The following is a 25,587-nucleotide window of genomic DNA, read 5'->3' on the forward strand; positions in this document are numbered from 1 at the left end:
CCGTTCAGGTCCATGGCATCGACCAGCTCCTACACCCGAGATGGAGATACGGGCAGCATCTTTGGCCAGCATGACTAAGGTAGAAAAAAGTGTCAAAGAGCTTCTCACCGAGGCCAACCTAAGGCTGGTCGGACTCTTGGCACCTCACCAGGATGTGAGGGAATCCATTGCGGGGAGTGCCACCGGTGGAGAGATTCCCGAGCAGCACCACGACGTGTCACAACCTCCAAGAAGGAGAACAACTGGGGTGACAATCAAGGAACCCTCCAGCACCCCATGAGCAACCGCTCCTCTTGTTCCTTTGGGAAAGGGTAAAAAGAAGATTTCCGAACACCCTGCACCCATTGATGAATCTTCAGACGAAAACAGTACTGACCTTTCGATCTTAGATAATTTGCCAATTCCCTGTCATTTATTTGATGGGGATGAAAACTTTAAATACACTCTTGTTTTAAATTCAGACTTCTTCAAGCCAGAGAGTGAGTGTAGCAGTAGCACAGTAAATAGTATAGCGACCAGTAATTATAGCTCGGGTATATTACTCATAATTTCTTTGAACTTATTTTCTTGATTTAATAGATACCTCCATCCATATTATTTGACTGTTCATTTCTTTTTTGCAGCCATGTCATCTGAAGATCTGTTCGAGCTTTACAATGTACCTGCTGCACCTTCGAGCAAGAAGAAGGAGAGTAGGCAACATCGTGGAGAGAGCAGCAAGGCTCCTCCAACGAAAAAGGCTCGGACTGGGGATCCTCTAGCAGCGATTCCATCTCGGGAAACCACACCACCTCCAGCCCCCCTTAACCAGACATCTCCTCCAGCTCTAACCGATTAGACTTGTCCTCCAGCACCCGATCAGACACCTCCTCAAGCACCGACCAGCCAGACGCCCCCTGGCCAAACATTGACGAGCATCGTGCTTAGTTCAACCAAGGAAAGGTTGACTAAACTATCGAGGCATCGTCGTAGCCAAGAGGCTATCACTAGTACTGACTCCATGGAAGTCGACCATATCATCAATCGCGCGCTGAATGAAATTGCCAGCGTAAGATATCATCTTTTGTTGAGCTTTGATCGTTTATCTTGTCATTTTCAATTATCAGTTAATCTTCTTCTTTGGTTGCAGGGAATGCTAACTATGACTGCCAGTTGGCGCCGCTCGGGTGCTTTGATCACTTAACTCCAAATGTCTGAGGCTAAACATGCTGAGGAGCTTAAGACGGCCGAAGCCAAACATACCGAGCAGCTTGAAGCAACCAAGGCCAAATATGTTGAGCAGCTGAAAGCAGTCGAGAAGACTAATGCTAAGCTGCTCGATCAGAAGAACAAACTAGCAGATGAGTTGAAGCAATTCCAAGCTGCCCAAACCAAAGCCATTGACGAAAAAGATAAGTTTAAGGAGTCTTCCAAACTTAACTTCTAGGAAGCCAAACAGCTTGAGGCTGAGCTGGTCGCTAGCATAAAGGATACTAACGAGCTGGAGGGGCGAATCACAGAACTCGAGGAGACTAATGCAGTAACTTGGATAGGTACAAGGGTGCCACCTTCAACTATTTTTACGAGTTTTGGAAGCATAACCGCAAGGCTGATTTTAGCTATCTTTCCGAGCGCCTGAGGCAATCTCAAATAGCCCGGTGCCTTGCTTGCTTAGAGGAAGAGGAGAGAGCGAAAATCACAACCTCCCGGAAATCTCCTTGGCTACGGGCATTGAAGGCGCAGAAATGGAAGCTGGGGCCTCTGTCGATCAGCCAACACCTCAAGACCCTCCTGCTGCTTCCTAATTTTTCTTGTTTTTCTTTAATTTTATCCTGTAGTTAAGAATTTTTTTATTTTTATTGCTACACGGGCAACTTTTCTTTTAATAGACAATAACATCCGAGCAGTAACTACTTGCGGTGTAAAGTATTTAATTTTTGATATTATAATATTTTCATTTTATTATAACATCTGTTCGCATGAACGAACTTAGCATGGCACTTTGGTTTTGACTTAACAAAATACAAAATATTGAAAAATACTCTAAGTACCGTAGCCTGCTTTCACTTATTTTGCTCGTGCGTTTACATACCTGTTGATATGCTTTGCTTACTAGATACCTTATATGCCCCCAAGTGATTGAGGAGCTTTAGGTCCTCGGTCACTTGCGTTGACCAAAATCTTGTTCGAATATTTCTGCTCGTAATAGAGATTTTAGAATGATAATATAGCAAAACAACACACGTAATGAGCAAATACTTGTAATAAATACAATAGTTTGGCATGATTGTAATGCCCCGAATTCTTCGATGTGGTTTAGTGGCAGTTTAGTAGGTCGGGAGGGTCGTAACTGTTTAAATTACGCCATTAAATGATATTATGCATGTATATGTGAATTATATTATAATATGATGTTAAATGCATGGATCTGAGTCCACATTTTTAATTACAGGGGTGTGATGGTAATTTAGCCCGTTGAGGGCATAATTGTACATTTGTATGCATGTCGATGATATATGTTCAGACCACATCATAATGTGGGTTTGTTCGAGCCATTCGGCATAAGACGATCTTGGAATAATGATTAGCAGTTTGGTCACAACAAGTTTAAGATCGAGGCTCGGGTTGAGTCTCGGGGTGATTTTAATGATTAGAGCATTACCGGAATTAAAGGGTAACGGGATGTGAATTATTGGTGTTTGAGATTATCGAGAATAGCAGGAATTGGAGAGCGTTAATTATGATTAACGAGATAGGTGGAAAATACCAGATATGCCCTTGGGAGCCTTTAGAAACTGTAAGGGGTAAAATGGTCATTTCACCCCTAGGATAGATATAAGTCATTTTTGGCTGAGGAAGAGGTAGAAAAACAGAGCACGTTTAAGAGTATTCCCGTACCATCTTCCCTTAAGTTTTCTTTGTGATTTTTGAATCAATCTTAAGGATTCAAGCTTGGGAAGCAAGCCTTGGGAGTTTGGGAGTGTGTTCCTCCATTGAAGGGCTTCATAAGCTGAGCTTTGGGTAAGTTTCTAACCATAGAATTCCCTGGTTTGCTCTGTTCTAGCTTTGTGTTTGCAGCTATGATTTCCAGGTTGAGACTTTGGTTTTGTTGGGAGTTTTGGATAGGGTTCCTATGGTTGGGATGTTTGGGGTATGTTAGGATGGTTTTTGGGTTCATTTGGCATCAAAAATGGGTTTTGGAAGGTTTGGAATCAGGTGGAAATCGAAGGAGATGAAGAAGGGCGTTTTAGGGGATATCAGTGCTGGAGGTAGCGCTATAGCGCCCACCTTAGGGCGCTACAGTGCTACTCAGGAGGCAGATGGGCATGTTGGGGGTTCTGAGTATAGCGCTGGGGCACTAGGGTTTCAGCGTTGTAGTGCTACTCTGTTCCTTCAAAGTCTCGTTTTGAGTGTTTTTAAGGGTTTTTGACTTGGGGTTTCAATCCTTAAGGCCCGGGATCGAATCTACTCACCGTGTGGGCATGTTTCGAGGTCCCGAGAGTGGTGCTCAGGTTAAGAACCTATCATTGTGGATTCTCTTTAATTGAGGTTATAATTGGTGGTGATTAGGTGACTGCTAAGGAATCGAAGGTCGATCATTCTCAGGAGTCCTTCTTATTATTATTTCTCGCTCGAACCAGAGGTAAGAGAACTGCACCCTATATGTGACATGCATGATGAATCTTGAGGCATGTTGATTGTGTAAATGTGGACATGGATTGATTATCGAATGCTTAGCAATTCTTGCTCACTTGTGTATGGTACTGACTCATTAGTCAGATTTGGCAAAGGTGCTAGTATCAACTGTGAAGCTGTGACTTATTAGTCAGGTTCGGCAGTGGTACTGGGCACTGGTCACATAGTGCTGACTCATTAGTCAGGACGGCCTTAGCGTGCTTAACGCAAGCCAATAAAGGTTAGATCTAATCAACTTTCTGCATTGGATGACTCAAAGAGCATTAATGCCGGACCGACCTCAAGTTCGATGAATATTATAAGCGCTTGTGTGGCTTACCCATCAGTCACTCATCTGTTAAGTTAGAGACTTACCCATCAATCTCTCATCTGTTTAAGGCTAGTGGCTTACCTAGCAGCCACTCTTCTGCTTAAATTAGTGACTTGCTTGTCAGTCACTCAATATGGTTTTCTAGAACCTCAAGTGATATTCACTCATTTGCTTAAGAGCTATAAGTTCTGTGTGATTATAATGATAATCATTTGATAATGTTTATATACAATACTGTGTTTTCTAGCTGGGCTTTGGCTCATGGGTGCTATGTGGTGCAGGTAAAGGGAAAGAAAAGCTCACCTAGCCTTGAGTGGAGAGCTTAGGTGGTGATGTGTACATATGCGGCCGCTTGACCACCACGGCCAATGAGTTCTCAGAGGAACTAGGGGGTTTACCCTACTTTTGCCGCTTAGGTCGGCGGGTTTGTAATTTTGGAACAGTAATGACCTTTTTGAGTTGTAAATAACTTGTGAATGTTCTTGTGGGCCCATGAACAGTTTTATGTATCAAATAAAACATATCCTTTCCTTTTTATTGATTTTCACCTTAACCTGTTAATGACACTTAGAACACGTTTTTAACCAAAGGACTCGGGTAGCGGGTCAAATTTCCGGTTCACCGTAACGGTTCTGGGGTAACCAGGGCGTTACAACTTGGTATCAGAGCATGCCAAGGTTAAGGTTCCTGTAGACTGGTTGGGCATGTACACACATCACTGAAGTCAAGCTCGACTCATGGTTTGGTAACTATTTCTGTAGTTATATGTATGACTGCTTAAATACAGCATATATGCTTTACCTGTATGCATGAGATACCATGTTGAACCTGTGCCCCTGAAATGTTATATCCTCAGCAACTGTGTGCTAATTAGTACTGAAACTGCTGGAACATACTCATTAGTATTATTGATTATGAATCATTATGTGATACATGCTGAGTGCTGAATGCTATGAACATGTATCTGCTTGAATAATTGAATGACTGTGGAATATGATAATTGTCTGCTTGTTCTTGGACCGTGAGGCAGCAAGAGGTTTAGTTATTACTACTTGACTAGCTGTATTGATCAATGTTTCAGCAAGGTAACAGATAAGATTGAATCCAGGGCAGACAGATACTTCAGCTGGCCAAAGTGATCAGGGCCAGAATAACAAAAACAGCCAGGGTCAGGAAAATGACTAGTCTCAGATTCCACAGCCAGCTCCTGCAAACTGGCAGCAGATGTTTAATGACTTGCAGGCAACAGTGTTGAAACAGGGAGAGGAGCTTCGTCTCCTGAGACAGCAGCAAGTGCCTGCAGTGGCCAGTGTATCGGAGGCACCTCCTGTGTCGGTGCTAGCAGTAGAGCAGCTGCCTGAGGTAGGAAATAAATGGGAACCTCTTTATGAAAGGTTCAGGAAGCAGCAACCTCCTATTTTTGAGGGCAGTGCAGATCCTGCCAAGGCAGAACAATGGATGAGTATGATTACCACTATCCTTGACTTTATGAGGGTAGTTGGTAATGAGAGGGTGGCCTGTGCTACCTATATGTTTCGGGAGGATGCCTGGATTTGGTGGGAAGTAATTACCCATACCAAGAATGTTAATGCCCTGAGTTGGGAGGAGTTTCAGACCTTGTTTAATGAAAAGTATTACAATGATGCTATCATGGCAGCTAAAGCTGAGGAATTCATCAGGCTACTTCAGGGAAGTTTACCAGTCACTGAGTATGCCTTAAAATTTGATCGTTTGGCAAAGTTTTCCAAGGAATTGGTGCCCACTGATGGGACTAGGAGAGAGAGGTTCCTTCAGGGGCTACAGCCCAGGTTAGCCCGAGATGTTCGTATCACCACTGTGGCATGGGTTACTACCTATGCACAGGTGGTTGAGAAGGCACTCATAGCTGAGAGTGCAGAGGTCAAGATCTGGCGTGATAGTGCAGCCAAAAAGGATTTCAGGAGGACAGTTCCTCCATTTGTGGGTTCAGGCAGGGGTGTTGGCCCCAGTGATCAGAAAAGGAAGGTTCCTGACACCTTCCCAGTTCCAGGTTCTGACAGACGGCCCCGTGGTATTACAATGGATCGTCCAGGGGGTAGTGAAGCCTGGAAGACTCGTCCTAAATGTCCTAGATGCAAGAGGCGTCATTTGGGAGAGTGTAGGGAAAAGGCCTGCTACTTATGTGGAGCAGTAGGTCATTTTAAGAAGGATTGCCCTCAGATAAGAAAAGAAGAACCAAGGAAGGTGGACAGCTCGGCCCCAGCTCGAGTGTTCACGTTGACAAAAGCAGAAGCTGAGGTGTCTCCCTCAGTTGTTACAGGTCAGCTTCTTAGTGCTGGAACCCCTTATAACGTGTTGATTGATTCTAGTGCTACACATTCCTTTGTTGCTAGTAGTATTATTGATAGACTGTGTAGACCTTGTGATTTCCATGCTGTGGGGTTTGGTACTTTGTTACCCACTGGAGAGTTAGTGGTATCCAGGAGGTGGGTTAGATCTTTGCCAGTGACAGTAGAGGGCAAAGAGTTATCAGTGGACTTAATAGAGTTGGTTATGACTGACTTCGATATGATACTGGGTATGGACTAGTTGGCAAAGTATGGGGCAACTATTGATTGCAGAAGGAAGATGGTGACCTTTGATCCTGAAGGTGAGGATCCTTTTGTGTTTGTTGGTGCTGTGCATGGACCTCGCATTCCTATGATTTCTGTGTTGAGGGCCAGGGATCTATTGCAGAGAGGTTGCATTGGATTCTTAGCCAGTGTGGTTGATACCACTCAGGTCATGCCAGTGAGATCGGAGGATACTAGACTTGTTTGTGAATTCCTGGATGTATTTCCAAAAGATTTGCCAGGGTTGCCACCGCATAGAGAAATTGAGTTCGTTATAGAACTGGCACCAGGAACGGAGCCAGTGTCTAAAGCGCCTTACAGAATGGCCCCAGCTGAGTTGAAAGAATTAAATGTACAATTGCAAGAGCTGTTGGATTTGGGTTTTATTAGACCTAGTTTCTCACCTTGGGGTGTGCCAGTTCTGTTTGTGAAAAAGAAGGATGGTTCTCTAAGGATGTGTATTGATTATAGAGAACTGAATAAGCTGACAATTAAGAATAAGTATCCTTTGCCAAGGATAGATGATCTGTTCGATCAGTTGCAAGGTAAGAAGGTATTCTCTAAGATTGACCTTCGTTCTGGTTATCATCAGTTGAGGGTCAAGGAAGGAGATATACCAAAGATTGCCTTTCGTACCAGGTATGGGCATTATGAGTTTCTAGTTATGTCATTTGGATTGACTAATGCCCCTGCTGCTTTTTTGGATCTGATGAACAAAGTGTTCAAGGATTATTTAGATTAGTTTGTGATCGTCTTCATCGATGATATTTTGGTGTATTCTCAGACTGAGTCTGAACATGAGCAACATCTGAGGTTGGTTCTACAGAGACTAAGAGAACACATGATGTTTGCTAAATTCAAGAAGTGTGAATTATGGTTGTCTCAGGTATCCTTTCTTGGACATATTGTCAGTAAGGAGGGGATTAAGGTAAATCCAGCAAAGATTGAAGCAGTCAAAGATTGGCCAAGGCCAAAGAATGCTTCTGAGGTTAGAAGTTTCCTTGGATTGGCAGGTTATTATAGGCATTTCGTGGAAGGGTTCTCAAAGATAGCTAGTGCATTGACTGAGCTGACACGCAAAAGTCAGAAATTTGTGTGGTCAGATAAATGTGAGAACAACTTCCAGGAACTGAAGCAGAGATTGATTACAGCTCCAATTCTGAGTCTTCCAACAGATCAGGAGAAGTTTGTGATTTACTGTGATGCTTCTCATCAGGGTTTGGGCTGTGTTTTGATGCAATCAGAGAAGGTAATAGCTTATGCTTCTCGTCAGTTGAAGGAGTATGAGAAAAGGTATCCCACTCATGAATTAGAGTTGGCGGCTGTGGTTTTTTCTTTGAAGATATGGAGGCATTATCTCTATGGAGAGAAGTGTGAGATCTATACAGAACACAAGAGCCTGAAGTACTTCTTCACCCAGAAAGATCTTAATATGAGGCAAAGGCGTTGGCTGGAGTTAGTAAAAGATTATGATTGTGAGATCCTGTATCATCCAGGAAAAGCCAACGTGGTAGCTGATGCTTTAAGCCGGAAGGGTTCGGGACAGATTCATGGTATGAGGCTGATAGCCAGGGAGTTGGCAGATGATATGACCAGAGCTGGTATAGAGTTGCTGGTGGGCCAGTTGGCTAATATTACGCTACAGTCTACGCTGTTGGAGAGGATCAAGGAAGGTCAGTTGAGTGATCCACAGCTGATCAAGATTAGAGAGGATGTTCTGGCTGGAGCATCCAGAGATTATTCAGTGTCTGAGTTAGGTTTGTTGAGATACAAGGGGTGGATATGTGTTCCGTTAGACACTGCATTAAGGCGAGAGATTCTGGATGAATCTCATACTACTCCTTACTCTTTGCATCCAGGCACCACGAAGATGTATCAGGATGTGAGATCATTGTATTGGTGGCCAGGGATGAAGAGAGATGTAGTTGAGTATGTGGCTAAGTGCTTGACATGTCAGCAGGTCAAGGCTGAGCATCAGAGGCCGGCAGGGTTATTGCAGCCTCTGGATATCCTAGAGTGGAAGTGGGAAGACATCATAATGGATTTTGTGGTGGGCTTACCCAGGACTGTTGGTCAGCATGATTCTATTTGGGTGATAGTGGATCGCTACACCAAGTCAGCTCACTTCTTGCCAGTGAGGACTACTTATACAGTTGACCAGTATGCAGATCTCTATGTGAGAGAGATCGTGCGGCTCCATGGTGCACCTAGGTCGATCGTGTCAGATCGGGACCCTACTTTTACTTCCAAGTTTTGGGGGAGTTTGCAAAAAGCCATGGGGACACAATTGAAGTTCAGTATTGCTTATCATCCTCAGACAGATGGGCAATCTGAGAGGACGATCCAGATATTGGAAGACATGCTGAGAGCATGTGTGATGGACTTTGGTGGATCTTGGAGTAAGTATCTACCTCTGATAGAATTCTCCTAAAATAACAGTTATCAGTCTACCATTGGAGTTGCACCTTATGAGATGCTGTATGGTAGGAAGTGCAGATCTCCCATTCATTGGGATGAGGCAGGTGAAAGGAGATACTTAGGTCCCGATGCAGTTCAGAGGACCAGTGAAGCCATTGAGAAGATTAAAGCTCGGATGCTTGCTTCTCAGAGTAGACAGAAGAGCTATGCAGATCCCAAGCGCAGGAACGTGGAGTTCCAGGTAGGAGACTGTGTTTTCCTCAGAGTCTCGCCATGGAAAGGGGTGAGAAGGTTTGGGAAGAAAGGCAAGCTGAGTCCTAGATTTGTAGGTCCATTTGAGATCCTGGAGAGGATTGGTTAGGTGGCTTACAGATTGGCTTTGCCTCCGGCGTTGTCAGCCGTGCATAATGTATTTCATGTTTCAGCTCTTCGGAGACATGTATCTGATGTGAGCCATATTCTGAGTTATGAAGATCTGGAGCTTGAGCCAGATCTCTCCTTTGAGGAGCAGCCAGTTCAGATACTCGACAGAAAGGACAAGGTCCTCAGGAATAAGATGATACCTTTGGTTAAGGTATTGTGGAGGAACAACAAGGTCGAGGAAGCGACCTGGGAGCTGGAGTTAGATATGTAGAATCAGTATCCCGAGCTGTTCAGGTTAATTTCGAGGACGAAATTTCAGTAAGGAGGGGATAGTTGTAATGCCCCGAATTCTCCAATGTGGTTTAGTGGCGGTTTAGTAGGCCGGGAGGGTCGTAACTGTTTAAATTACGCCATTAAATGATATTATGCATGTATATGTGAATTATATTATAATATGATGTTAAATGCATGCATGTGAGTCCACATTTTTAATTACAGGGGTGTGATGGTAATTTAGCCCGTTGAGGGCATAATTGTACATTTGTATGCATGCCAGTGATATATGTTGAGACCGCATCATAATGTGGGTTTGTTCGAGCCATTCGGCATAAGACGATCTTGGAATAATGATTAGCAGTTTGGTCACAATAGGTTTAAGATCGGGGCTCGGGTTGAGTCTTGGGGTGATTTTAATGATTAGAGCATTACCGGGTATTAAAGGGTAACGTGATGTGAATTATTGGTGTTTGAGATTATCGAGAATAGCAGGAATTGGAGAGCGTTAATTATGATTAACGAGATAGGTGGAAAATACCAGATATGCCCTTGGGAGCCTTTAGAAACTGTAAGGGGTAAAATGGTCATTTCACCCCTAGGATAGATATAAGTCATTTTTGGCTGAGGAAGAGGTAGAAAAACAGAGCACGTTTAAGAGTATTCCCGTACCATCTTCCCTTAAGTTTTCTTTGTGATTTTTGAATCAATCTTAAGGATTCAAGCTTGGGAAGCAAGCCTTGGGAGTTTGGGAGTGTGTTCCTCCATTGAAGGGCTTCATAAGCTGAGCTTTGGGTAAGTTTCTAACCATAGAATTCCCTGGTTTGCTCTGTTCTAGCTTTGTGTTTGCAGCTATGATTTCCAGGTTGAGACTTTGGTTTTGTTGGGAGTTTTGGCTAGGGTTCCTATGGTTGGGATGTTTGGGGTATGTTAGGATGGTTTTTGGGTTCATTTGGCATCAAAAATGGGTTTTGGAAGGTTTGGAATCAGGTGGAAATCGAAGGAGATGAAGAAGGGCGTTTTAGGAGATATCAGTGCTGGAGGTAGCGCTATAGCGCCCACCTTAGGGCGCTACAGTGCTACTCAGGAGGCAGATGGGCATGTTGGGGGTTCTGAGTATAGCGCTGGGGCACTAGGGTTTCAGCGTTGTAGTGCTACTCTGTTCCTTCAAAGTCTCGTTTTGAGTGTTTTTAAGGGTTTTTGACTTGGGGTTTCAATCCTTAAGGCCCGGGATCGAATCTACTCACCGTGTGGGCATGTTTCGAGGTCCCAATAGTGGTGCTTAGGTTAAGACCCTATCATTGTGGATTCTCTTTAATTGAGGTTATAATTGGTGGTTATTAGGTGACTGCTAAGGAATCAAAGGTCGATCGTTCTCAGGAGTCGTTCTTATTATTATTTCTCGCTCAAACCAGAGGTAAGAGAACTGCACCCCATATGTGACATGCATGATGAATCTTGAGGCATGTTGATTGTGTAAATGTGGACATGGGTTGATTATCGAATGCTTAGAAAATCTTGCTCACTTGTGTATGGTACTGACTCATTAGTCAGATTTGGCAAAGGTGCTAGTATCAACTGTGAAGCTGTGACTTATTAGTCAAGTTCGGCAGTGGTACTGGGCATTAGTCACATATTACTGACTCATTAGTCAGGACGGCCTTAGCGTGCTTAACGCAAGCCAATAAAGGTTAGAGCTAATCGACTTTATGCATTGGATGACTCAAAGAGCATTAATGCCGGACTGACCTTAAGTTCGATGAATATTATAAGCGCTTGTGTGGCTTACCCATCAGTCACTCATCTGTTAAGTTAGAGACTTACCCATCAGTCTCTCATCTGTTTAAGGCTAGTGGCTTACCTAGCAGCCACTCTTCTGCTTAAATTAGTGACTTGCTTGTCAGTCAATCAATATGGTTTTCTAGAACCTCAAGTGATAATCACTCATTTGCTTAAGAGCTATAAGCTCTGTGTGATTATAATGATAATCATTTGATAATGTTTATATACAATACTGTGTTTTCTTGCTGGGCTTTGGCTCATGGGTGCTATGTGGTGCAGGTAAAGGGAAAGAAAAGCTCACCCAACCTTGAGTGGAGAGCTTAGGTTGTGATGTGTACATATGCGGCCGCTTGACCACCACGGCCAAGGAGTTCTCAGAGGAACTAGGGGGTTTACCCTATTTTTGCCGCTTAGGTCGGCGGGTTTGTAATTTTGGAACAGTAATGACCTTTTTGAGTTGTAAATAACTTGTGAATGTTCTTGTGGGCCCATGAACAGTTTTATGTATCAAATAAAACATATCCTTTCCTTTTTATTGATTTTCACCTTAACCTGTCAATGACACTTAGAACACGTTTTTAACCAAAGGACTCGGGTAGCGGGTCAAATTTCCGGTTCACCGTTCACCGTAACGGTTCTGGGGTAACCAGGGCATTACAATGATTGACTGGCTGCGCACAATCCCTTTTATTTCTCGTAATAAATGGACAATAATGTCTATACGAGTGATCAAGAATATGATCTTACACCTATAAGCGATTAGTCACAAGAATGATTAACCTTTGTTCATAAACTTGTAAAAAGTAAAATTAATACAAGCCAATTCTTTAAGAAGAATTATTTATTGATAGTACTTGCGCAGGTGTTCTCCATTCCTATAGCGAGGAATGAGATCTCCATTTAAGTGAGAAAGTTTGTAAGTGCCTGGATGGAGGACTTCTTCGATTTGGTAGGGTCCTTCCCAATTAGGTCTGAGTACTCCAGCAGCTTGGTCGCAGGTGTTAAGGAAGACTCTTCTAAGTACCAGATCTCCAACATTAAATTTCCTTTCATGTATTTTAGAGTTAAAATACCGGGCGACCTTTTGCTGGTATGCTGCTACTTGGAGTTGGACTTGTTCACGCTTCTCATCGATCGAGTCCAGCGATTCCATCAATAACTGAATGTTAGCGTCTTGATCGTATGCTATCCATTGATGTGATGGCAGATCTAATTCAATAGGCAACATAGCCTCATATCCATAAGCTAGGGAAAAATGGAGTATGACCCGTTGTTGTTCGATGGGATGTTCTGTACGACCAGAGGATTTTAGGCAACTGCTCTGGCCATGCCCTCTTTGCTTCCTTAAGTCTTTTCTTCAGAGTATCCTTCAGTGTTTTATTGACAGCCTCAACTTGCCCATTTTCCTGCGGGTGAGTAACTGAAGAAAAGCTTTTGATAATTCCATGCTGCTCGCAAAAATCGGTGAACAGATCACTATCAAACTGCGTGTCATTGTTGGAGACAATTTTTCTTGGTAATCCATAGTGACACACTTTGTTTTTTACCACAAAGTCCAGTACTTTCTTGGTCATTATGGTTGCTAGTGGCTCAACTTCGGCCCACTTCGTGAAGTAATTAACAGCCACCACGGCGTATTTGACGCTGCCTTTCCCTGTGGGCAAAGATCCAATCAGGTCTACACCCCATACTGTGAATGGCCACAGACTTTGCAACTGCTTTAGCTCATTAATGGCTGCTCGTGGAATCTTGGAGAATCTCTGATATTTGTCGCATTTTTGAAAAAATTCCATCGAGTCTTCATTCATTGTTGGCCAGAAGTATCCTTGTCTTAGGATCTTTTTCGATAAACTTTGCCCCCCAGCGTGGTCCCCACAAAAACCTTCATGGACCTCTCTCATTAATTCTTTGGCCTTTTCTTTTGAAATACACCTGAGGAGTGGCATAGAGTATCCTCTTCGGTACAGAATTTCGTCGACCAGGATAAACCCAGCAGCCTGCCGTTGAAGAGTCCTGGCTTTGTTTTTGTCTGCTGGAAACACACCATGCGTCAAGTACTCAAAGAAAGGTGCCATCCATGTATCCACCGCCTGAATCACCAGAGAGGTTTCTTCTCCTCTGATGCTTGGTGCGGACAGTTGTTCAACATGTACTATATTTAGTGTGTCAGCATCCTTAGCACTCGCTAACTTGGCCAAAGCATCAGCATTCGAATTCTGGTCGCGAGGTACTTGCTGGAGGGTATACTTGTCAAACTGTGACAACAGATCCTTTGCTTTGTCCAAGTATGCAACCATCTTCAGCCCCCAGGCTTGGTACTCTCCAATAATCTGATTAACCACCAACTAGGAGTCATTATAGATTTCAAGTGACTTTATGTTCATGTCCTTGGCTAACCGTAAACCTACGAGCAGTGCTTCATACTCGGCTTCGTTGTTGGACGCCGTGAAGTCGAATCTAATCGCGCAGTGGAATCGATGTCCTTCAGGTGTTATCAAAATCACTTCAGCTCCAGCGTGATGTTCATTAGAAGAACCATCTGTAAAAAACTTCCAAGAGGGAGTTTGGCTTTGAGACTCAGGCTCTTCTATTTGTTCACTGTTTGGAAGCCTAGTGAGCTTTGCGACGAATTCGGCTAGAGCTTGTCCTTTTACCGCTGCTCGTGGTAAGAAAGAGATCTCAAATCGCCCAAGTTCAACCGCCCATTTCAATAATCGTCCTATAGCTTCTGGCTTCTGTCGTAGAGGCTGGTCGGTTAGTACAGTGATGGGGTGTGCTTGAAAGTATGGCCGCAACTTTCTGGAGACTAAGATCAAGCAGTAGCCTAATTTTTCAATGGGTGGATACCGCAGTTCTGCTCCTATTAGCCTTTTGCTTACATAATATACGACCTTCTGTACATTTTCTTCCTCCCTTACCAAGAGAGCACTTGCAGCATATTCTGTGACCGCCAAATAGATGAATAAAGTTTCCTTTTCAACCGGTTTAGACAGAACCGATGGTTGCAACATATGAGACTTCAAAGACTGGAAAGCCTGTTCGCACTCCTCCGTCCATTCAAAATTCTTATTGCCTCTAAGTAGATTAAAAAACGGGATGCACTTATCTGTCGATTTGGAGATAAATCTACTTAGAGTAGCGATTCTTCTGGTTAAACTTTGAACATCTTTGATCTTCGTTGGCGATTTCATATCTATCAGGGCCTTGATCTTTTCGGGATTAGCTTCAATTCCTTGTGAGTTCACTATGAATCCCAGAAATTTCCTCGATCCAACTCCGAAGGAACACTTGAGGGGATTCAACTTCATCTAAAATTTGTTCAAGACGTTGAAGCATTATTGCAGATCCTCAATGTGTCCTTCTGCCTTTTTTGACTTAACCAGCATGTCATCAACATATACCTCCATATTTGTACCGATCAGCTCCTTAAACATGTGATTGACTAGTCGCTGGTAAGTCGCACCAGCGTTTTTTAAACCGAAGCATTACTTTGTAACAGTAAAGCCCTGTATCGGTCTGAAAGCTAGTGTGATCCTCATCAGGTGGATGCATACTAATTTGATTGTACCCAGAGTATGCATCCATGAATGACAAGATCTCATGTCCTGTAGTGGCATCGACCAGCTGGTCGATTCTAGGGAGTAGGAAACAATCTTTAGGGCAGGCTTTATTAAGGTCTATGAAATCCACGCATGTTGTCCACTTGCCATTCAGCTTTGGAATTAATACGGGATTAGAGGCTCACGATGGATAAAACGCTACCCTAATGAATCCATTCTCCTTTAGCTTCTCGACTTCTTCCTTCAGAGCCTTCGATTTGTCTTTGTCGAGGAGCCTTCTCTTTTGTTGCACTGGTGGAAAACTTTTGTCTATGTTCAGGACATGGCTGATAACTGCTGGGTCTATTCCAACCATGTATTTATGCGACCAGGCAAAGACTTCCTGGTTTTTCTTTAAAAATTCCACCAGCTTTTGTTTTGTTGTTGTCTCTAAGTGTTTACCGACTTTCACAATCCTGGTCGGATCTGCTTCATCGAGTTGGACCTCTTCAAGGTCCTCGATGGGTCCTACTTCTTCATCAAAATACCCAAAGCGAGGATCCAAATCTCTATCCTCCCTTTGGGCAACACCCTATTTGGTGACGCAATCACCTGATTGGGCTTGTACTTCATTGGCCGTTTGCAACTCTTTTCCGGCGGCATCTCTCGATCCACCTTTCTTCGCCATAGATATCGAGGAGTTGTAGCACTCCCTCGCTTCTCGTTGGTTTCCCAATACGCATCCTATCCCTGTGTTAGTTGGGAATTTCATGGCAAGGTGCCAAACCGAGGTCACAGCTCGCAGGTCGACCATAATAGGTCTTCCAATTACAGCATTGTACGCGGAAGGACAATAACCTACTATAAAAGTAGTGAGTAGTGTCCTGTTAGCGGGCGCAGTTCCTATGGTAACTGGAAGTCTAATCGACCCCGTTGGTGCGAGCCCTTCGCCAGAAAAACCATAAATGGTCTGGTTGCATGGCTCAATGTCCTTCATGGACAACTTCATCCTTTCTAACGAATATTTATACAAAATGTTGACTGAGCTCCCTGTGTCAACCAACACCCTCTTAACTATCATGTTGGCAATCTGGACGTCCACAACCAGTGGGTCTGAATGTGGGAATCGAACATGCTGAGCATCGTCCTCAGAAAAAGCTATCAGCTCTTCCTCCGTACGAGCTCTTCTAGGCGCTCGATCCTCCACACACATCATCTCGATGTCCTGGTCGTGGCGTAAGGTCCGAGCGTATTGCTCCCTTGCCTTCCCACTATCTCTTGCAAGGTGTGGGCTGCCACATATGGTGAGTAATGTTCCTGCCACATGAGCTGGCTGTAAAGGTGGGGAGCGTTGGCGTGCAGGCGCCTGCTCGTTGCCTCCTTAAGCCTCTCGTTGAGAACCTCCTGTGGCTCACACGTATCTCCTTAGGTGTCATTGTCTGATAAGGAACTCAATCTCGTCCTTCAACTGGTTACACTCATTAGTGTTAGAGAATATATGTTATTGCTCAATGAAAAAGTGGAAAAACCAAAATACAACTCTATGCAAAAAATACAATAGACAAGGTAATTGATTAAATAAATATTACAACTCAATTGCTCAAAATACAAGTAAATAGAAATAAGAGAAGGAAGAGAATTATAAGAACGAAAACCCTAAAACAAAAGATACCAATGGATATGTGTATAGAAATAGAAGTAGAGGATTAAAAATTCAATACACTAATAATACAAGAAGAACAACAGAATGAAAAGAAAACCAATAAAAGGGACAAACTCTCACACAACCAAAGTGTAGAGTAGTTGGGATCACCAACTTGAACAAGGTTCAAAACCTTTGTCCAAAAGCTTATTTCCCCCTATTCTCTAAGCACTAAGAGATCTCTAGAAAATAGCTCTCTGGAATTATCAAGCCTCTATGGTGTATTTTCCAGCCAAGTGCTTTGTGGATGGAAAATGGTGTATCTTACAAGTGAGAATTAGGCTCCTATTTATAGAGTTTGAGATACCCCTTTGAATTTCAAATTCCACCAACCCCCATGGCTGTTACCAATGTTTAATTGGATGTTTATGGAATTAAAATGGAGATTTGAGAGTTATTTGGGATGTTAGAACTGTTCAATTTGGAAAAAACTGAAAAATCATATAGGTTGTCAACCTCACTGGCCGCGGCCACTGGTTTCTGTCCCCCAGGCTGCGGCCACAGGCCATTTTCAGCACAAAAAAGTCATTTTTCCAAAACGTTCCAAAATGTCCCAAATCCTTTCCCACATGATTTTGTAACCTCCAAACACCTATTGGGAGTTAAAAACATGTCTCCAACAACCATATTTCATCATGGCTTTTTGAAATCCAATCTCAAATGTGTAACATATAATATACACATTATTGGGTAATATTTGGGGGTTACAAATTTGTAACTGATTTTGTAACTCCAAAATATGTCACATTTGGGCACACCCATGTGTCTAATTTTTTTGACTCTCAATAATATGTTACAAGGTGTGACAAATCACATTTTGTCACATTATTTAATCTAACATTATATTATATGAAATAATATAACTGTAACGCCCTGGTTACCCCAAAACAGTTACGGTGAACCAGAAATTTAACTCGCTGCCCGAGTTCTTTGGTTCAAAACGTGCTTCTAGGTATTATTAACAGGCTAAGGTGGAAAACCAATCAAAAGGAAATGATATATTTTATTTAAAACATAAAACTGTTCATAGGCCCATAAAAAACTTTTACAAGTTATTTACAACTCAAAATGGTCATTATTGTTTCAAATTTACAAACCCACCGACCTAAGCAGCAAAAATAGGGTAAACCCCCTAGTTCCTCTGAGAACTCCTTGGCCGTGGTGGTCAAGTGGCCGCATATGTACACAGCACCACCTAAGCTCTCCACTCAAGGCTGGGTGAGCTTCTCTTTCCCTTTACCTGCACCACATAGCACCCATGAGCCAAAGCCCAGCAAGAAAACACAATATAGCATGAATATAATATCAACAATGATCATAATAATCATTCAGGACTTTCAGTCCAAAACAGATGAGTGACAGTCACAAAAGTCACTAAGGCGGGTTCCGTTCCCTCTAGCCATGTGACGATAGGGTCACCAGGGCTTTACAAATAAGTGATCCTTTCACTAGCTTATCAAGATAGGTGCTCAATGAACAAGTCACCAATATAACCTATCGCATGACCATAGAGTCATAACCGTGGGATTCCGCTCCCTAGCCATGTGACAAGCTGTCACCTAGGCCTTAGGCCCTGACTCTGAGTAACTAGCTTAGACTAGTCAAGCGCTTATAAGTTTCATCAACCTTAGGGTCGATCCAGCATCAATGCTCCCAAAGTCATTCAACGCTGATATCGATTAGATCTAATCTTTTATCGGCCCTGCGTTCAGGACACTTATGCCGTTTCTGACTCTCAGGTCAGTAATATGCGACCAGTGCCGTCCCTGACTAATTAGTGCCATACACAAGTAAGCAAGCTCTGCTAAGCATTTAATATGCAATCAATGTCCACATTTACCAATCAACATGCCTCAACAACAATCATGCATGTCATATACACAGGGTGTAGTTTTCTTACCTCTGGTTCGAGTGAGAATTAATATAAGAACGACCCTTGAGAACGATCTGTCTTTTTGTCCCTTAGCAATTACCTGGTCATAGACAATTATGGGATTACATCAATAAAATGAATAATAAAATATTTCCGGACCAAGACCTAGCCTCCGAGACATCGAATTGCACTAAATCGGGTAGTAGGATCGATCCCGAGGCCTAAGGTTTGAATCCCTAAGTCAAAAACACACTTTTGGCCAAGATGGCTGTAATGACCCAACATCATTAATGTGACTTAAGGGCCTTGATTAGTGTGTCGGAAGGGCATAATTGGTCCATGTGTGAATTAATTGATTAAATACATGAATATATGTTAAGTATGCATGTTTGATTATATGAATGTTAAATTGTGATTAAATGTTATAACTGTGAGGACCACATTATTATGTGGGTAAATCTGCAGCGTGCGACTTGAGGCGATCCTAGGGAGCTAGATAGCGGGAAATGTCACAACGGGGCTTAGTATTTGACTTTGGATAAGACAGGGGAATTTTAAGTATTGGGTAGTTACTTAGACTATCGGGTTATGGAAATAAATATATGGAGATATATTTGAGGTTAGGAAGTCTAGGCGGGAATATTGGGGAAATTTACCGTTTTTCCCTCGGGGACGTTTCCGGCACCCCGAGCCTCGGGGTTGACCTAAGTAACTAAGGTTAGACTTAGCCAAAACAGAAGCTAGTGGAACAAAAAATAGACCGATTTCTTCTTTCTCTCTCTCTTTCAAGGAAGAAAACACAAAACATTGAAAATTTAGGGGATTGAGCTGGGAATTCAGAGGATTGAAGTGGGGATTTGGAAGATTAACTCAAGAATTATCCAAGGAACACTCAACCAAGGCTAAGGTGAGAATTGAATTGTGTTTTTGGGGTTAGAATTCTGAGTTTTTGGCTGAGTATTAAGGTATTTATGATTTTGTTGTTTAAGGGCTGAATTGAAGCTGAGAGCTTGGGTTTTAGCTCAAGAATTTGTCAAGGAAGTGGTTCAGCAGAAGAGGTAAGCTCCAATTCGTGATTTGGAAGTTTAAATTCTAGTTTTGTATGACTGGGTTTGCTGTTTTAAGTTCTTGAGTTTCAGAAATTAAAAATGGGATTTTAGTAGGTTTTTGGGCTGGATTTCTGTTGGGATATGTTGTTGAGTCATGTTAAAAGTTTTGTGATTGATGGGTTTTGAATTAGGGAGCTTTGGGATGGTTTTGGATAAGGTTTAGATTTTGGAAATGGTGGGTTTTCTGGGCACGAAGGGAAGGGCCGCGGCTCTGTTCTAGAGCACTGCGGCCCTAGGATGCAAAGGAGCCAGGGAGGCTCGGCCAAAGGGAAGTGCCGTGGCGCCCAAGGGCAGGGCCGTAGTGCGTGTCTGCTTCCAGGGATGGCCTTCGCTCTGTTTTAGGGCAGGGCAGCAGCTAGGTTTCAAGGGCCACAGCCCTTAGGTGCACACTTGAACATTTGGGGATTTTAGGCACGGGAATGTAGTCTAGGGTGCTCGAGATCGATTTTCCCACCGTGCTTGGTGGAATTCAATGTCCCGGAAGCTAGTATTGTATCTGGAAACCCTTACTTGAATATTAATGGAACCCTATACCTTGGTTGTGACTAGGTGTTAAAGCTAGGGCTCAGGAACGGATCGTGCTCGAGGAGCATCGCTCGTAATCAGTGAACGCAGAGACTAAAGGTAAGAAAACTGCACCTAGTTGTATATCTATAATGGGACTAAGGGTTCCCTAATGTGTATGCTTGAAAGGATGGTATTATGCCATGTAAACTAAACAGTGAACAAATGACCTAAGAGTGCCAAGGGTTACACTAGCGCACAGGGCGCGGCTTAGCCACTGGTAGCCAAGGACAGCTTATTATGCACTGAGCTCAGTTTAAGCGGCCCGGAGTCAGTGGGGTAAACAGAGGGTGCGGCCTAAGTCATCGGCACTAGTTATCATGTGATTTGATTGTTAGATCGATTAATTGCATTGTTGATTATGAATATGTGTTAAGTGATTAATGTGAAATAACAAGTGTTATTCATGCTTGATGAATTAATTATCTGTTGCTATTGGTTGCATTGCCTATTATGTTTTCTTGCTGGACCTTGGCTCACAGGTGCTACGTGGTGTAGGTAAAGGCAAGAGTAAACTTGGTCAGCCCTAATTTGGAGAACTCTGCGAGTGGAATGTACATGACCAGTTGCTCAGCTGCCACGGTTGAGGTTTAGGCAGGGACGCGAGACCCATAAATGTTCATTTTGCCTTAGTATGGCTGACAGTTGTCTGTATTTTGGAGAGTCTGTAATCCAACTTTTAAACTCTGTTTCCTTTGGATCCCATGTATATAACTCTTTAATTATATAAAATGTAGCTTTTGAGACCAAAACCTTTTTAACCCTAGCACATACATGTCTAGTGACACGTTTTTAAATTAATGACTTGATTAACAAGTCTTGCACTTTTATAAGTACACAGTGTAGCGGTCTTGGCTATCCAGGGCGTTACAACTTGGTATCAGAGCGTCCTAGGTTTAAGGGTTCCTGAAGACCGGCTGGACATGTACATTCGCTGCTAGAGACAAGCTCAATTCAGGGTTCGGTAATGTGTATATGTGTTTATATGTTTATATGCCTGAAATGAGTTATGAATGTTGTTATTTATTTGATTAATAGGAAGCATGAGATACTGATAGGGCATGGCCCTTGACTGTTGTGTGAGAATATTGAGGCATGCTTATTAGCAGCCGGTGCATGTGGATGGATGCTTATGTGTTGGTTGTTTGTGATTGATTATGCTTCATTGGTGGATTTTGGAGAAGTTTTCACCCTGCCATCATGGTCTGATTGCCGAGTCGTTGATTGCATATTGACTTGGATAACTATGCATCCAAGAAAATCTACACGACTAGCCGGCACTAGGTCTGGGACCGGGGTTGATGACCAGGGCTAGATTCCTCCGCTAGTCCCTGAAAACTGGCAACAACTTATGGCAGATATGCAAGCTCGATTGCATAGCCAGGATGAACAAATTCGCCTATTGCGACAGCAGACTCCATCAGGGAGCGCTGCCCCTATTGTACCACCAGTAGTGGTACTAGCTGTATAGTCTGGGGAGGTTGGGAATAGGTGGGAGTCGTTATATGAGCGGTTCAGGAAGCAGCAACCTCCAATCTTTGAGGGGGGACCAGATCCACTAAAGGCCGAGCAATGGCTGACTATGATTACTACTATCCTGGATTTCATGAGGATATAGGGGCATGACAGAGTGGCCTGTGCCACGTATATGTTGAGAGAAGATGCCCGCATCTGGTGGGAAGTGGCATTGCAGACCAGGGATGTTACTGCTTTGGGTTGAGAAGGTTTCAGAGATTTGTTCAGTCAGAAATACTACAATGTTGCCGTCAGGGCAGCAAAAGTTAATGAGTTCGTGGGTTTGGTGCAGGGCAATATGACTGTTACTGAATATGCCTTAAAATTTGACAGGCTTGCAAAGTTTGCACCAGATCTTGTGCCTACTGATGCTGCTAGGCAAGATAGATTCATTAGGGGGCTTAATGCTATGATAGCCCGGGGTGTCAGGATCACAACGGTACCTGGAGGAACAACTTATGCCCAGGCCATTGAGAAGGCTCTTACCGCTGAGGAAGTGGAGAATAAGATATGGAGGGAAAGTGCAGTGAGGCGTGAGGCTCGCAGAGTGGTGCCTCCTTATTCAGGGACAGGTAGGGGCAGAGGCCCCAGTGACTTCAAGAGAAAGGCTCCTGACACTTCGACTGCTGCTGGTCCTGATAGAAGGGGTCAGGGTGGTCAGGGTGGCTGTTAGGGTGACGGTGAGGCATGGCGGACCTATCCGGAGTGCCCGAGGTGTAGAAGACGCCATCTGGGCGAGTGTCGGGCCAAGGCTTGCTTTGTGTGCGGAGCAGTGGGCATCTCAGGAAAGACTGCCCAACAGTGAAGAAAAGTGAAGCAGGGAAGGTGGATAGCTTGACTCCAGCTCGAGTATTCACCTTGACTCAGGTAGAGGCCGAGGCTAGTCCCTCGGTAGTGACAGGTCAGCTTTCTAGCGCTGGCTCTCCTTTTACTGTATTGATTGATTCTGGTGCTACACATTCCTTTGTTTCTAGTAAGGTGATTGATAGACTGTGTAGACCTAGTGAGTATCGGACTGCATGGTTTGGGAGTTTATTCCCCACAGGGGAACTGGTAGTTTCTAGGAGATGGATTAGAGCACTGCCAGTGATGGTTGATAGCAGGGAACTTTCGGTGGATTTGATTGAGTTTGATATGGATGATTTGGACATGATTCTAGGGATGGACTGGTTGGTCAAATATGGGGCTACTATTGACTGCAGGAAGAAGATTGTGACTTTTGAGCCTGAGGGCGAGGATCCGTTTGTCTTTGTGGGGGCGGTGTCTGCACCCCGCATACCCATGATTTCAGCATTGAGAGCCAGAGACTTGTTGCAGGGAGGATGCATAGGTTTTCTAGCCAGTGTAATGGATACTACTAAGGTTATGCCGGCAGGGCCGGGAGAGACCAGATTGGTGTGTGATTTTTTAGATGTATTTCCTGAGGATCTACCAGGGTTGCCGCCGCGTAGGGAGATCCAGTTTGAGATTGAGTTAGTGTTATATTATTTTATAATATAATGTAATATTATATTATATTATAATAAAATGTTTTAGATTAAATATATGTGACAAAGAGTGTCACATATTGTAACATATAATAGAGAGTTACAATATTTAGATATATGAGATATATCCAAATAATGTAACATATTTGGTGTTACAAATTTGTAACTTCCAAATATTACCCTTTATTGTGTAAATTTGTTGTTACACAATATTTAGATGAATTTCATAAAGCCATATGTGATATGGCTGTTAAAAATATGATTTTAACCCCAATAATGTGTTTTGGGAGTTACAAAATCATTTGCAAGGGTTTGGAATCGTTTGGAAAAACAACACATTTTTTAGTGCTGAAAATGGTCGGTGGCCGCGGCCTGTGGGACAGAGGCTAGTTTCCGCGGCCACTAATGTCTCTGGCCGCGACCACAGGCTAAAAACTGACCATTTTTTTTCAATTTTTTCAATCTTTGTTGAACGGCTCAAAAAACCCAATTAACTCCCAAATCTCATTTTTAATTCTATATTAATCCAATTAAACATTGGTAACAGCCATGGGGGTTGGTGGAATTTGAAATTCAAAGGGTGTCTCTAAACTCTATAAATAGGAGCCTATAGCTCACTTGTAAGACACAACTTTTCTATCCATTAGAGCACTTGGCTAGAAACACCTTGAGGCTTGATAATTCCAGAAAGCATTTCCTATAATCTGTGAGAGATCCCTTAGTGCTTGAGTTAGAGGGAAATAAGCTTTTGGACAAAGGTTTCAGACCTTGTTCAAGTTGGTGATCCCCAACACTCTTCAATTTGGTAGTGTGAGTAAGAGTTGTTTATTTTTTGTTTCTTGTTCCTTTCTTTCATTCTATTGCTTTTCATCTTTATATTGTTCTTCTCTATTTACTTGTATTTCTTGTTCAAGAGTTGTAATCTTTTCTTTTCTTTTGTTTCAAACACTTTACTTTATTTGTAACATTTTGCTTAGATTTGTATTTTACTATTCTCCTCTTCTTCATCATCTTCTTCATTTTCTTTGTTTATTTGTAATTTTCAGTTATAGAGTTGTAACTCTTTTTAATCAATTATTATTTATTTGTAATATATTGCATAGAGTTGTAATTTATTATTATTTCCATTGAGGAAAAATACATATTTTCCTAACATTCAAAAGCTTATCCCTTTTTGTTTCAATGGAAGGGGAGACCATCAAGATCATGAACCAAGACCTAGTGAGGTTGGATAGGTTTGATGGGTCCAATTTCACTAGGTGGCAAGGCAAGGTGAGGTTTCTTTTAACCACTCTCAAAATCGTCTACATCCTTGAGTCATCCTTGGCACCTCTAGTGGGGCTTAGCCACTGGTAGCCAAGGACAGCTTATTATGCACTGAGCTCGGTTTAAACGGGCCGGAGTCAGTGGGGTAAACAGAGGGTGTGGCCTAAGTTGCCGACCCTAGTTATCATGTGATTTGATTGTTAGATCGATTAATTGCATTGTTGATTATGAATATGTGTTAAGTGATTAATGTGAAATAACAAGTGTTTAGCCATGCTTGATGAATTAATTATCTGTTGCTATTGGTTGCATTGCCTATTATGTTTTCTTGCTAGGCCTTGGCTCATGGGTGCTACATGGTGCAGGTAAAGGCAAGGGTAAACTTTGTCAGCCCTGATTTGGAGAACTCTGCGAGTGGAATGTACACGACCAGTTGCTCAGCCGCCACAGTTGAGGTTTAGGTAGGGACGCGAGACCCAGAAATGTTCATTTTGCCTTAGTATGGCTGATAGTTGTCTGTATTTTGGAGAGTCTGTAATCCAACTTTTAAACTCTGTTTCCTTTGGGATCCCATGTATATAACTATTTAATTATATAAAATGTAGCTTTTGAGACCAAAACCTTTTTAACCCTAGCACATACATGTTTAGTGACATGTTTTTAAATTAATGACTTGATTAACAAGTCTTGCACTTTTATAAGTACACAATGTAGCAGCCTTGGCTATCCAGGGCATTACAATGGCCCTCAAGCGCCGCGGCCCTTCCCCAAGCGCCGCAGCCCTTCCAAATAAACAGAGGCAACAACCTCAAGCTCCTGCACCCAATGCCACGGCATTGCCTCCTAGCAGCCAAAAACCCCTGTTTTCTCCCATTAAAATCTCGTTTTTTCCCTCTTTCAATCCTTCCAAAAACTTACTCAGACATCTCCAAATCCAAAACCAAGTATTACCACAACACAATCAACATACCAACAACAAAACCCAAGCAAATTTTCTCAAAAACCTCCATGAATTCCCAACTAACCACATAAAAATCTCTTGACTAAAAACCATAAGAAAAATAGAGAAATTCTTGAAATTCATGGATAAAATCTTACCTCAAACTGGTTTTGAATCCCT

The sequence above is a fragment of the Humulus lupulus genome, chromosome 9, assembly GCF_963169125.1.
Source record: "Humulus lupulus chromosome 9, drHumLupu1.1, whole genome shotgun sequence".
NCBI classification, from domain to species: Eukaryota; Viridiplantae; Streptophyta; class Magnoliopsida; order Rosales; family Cannabaceae; genus Humulus; species Humulus lupulus.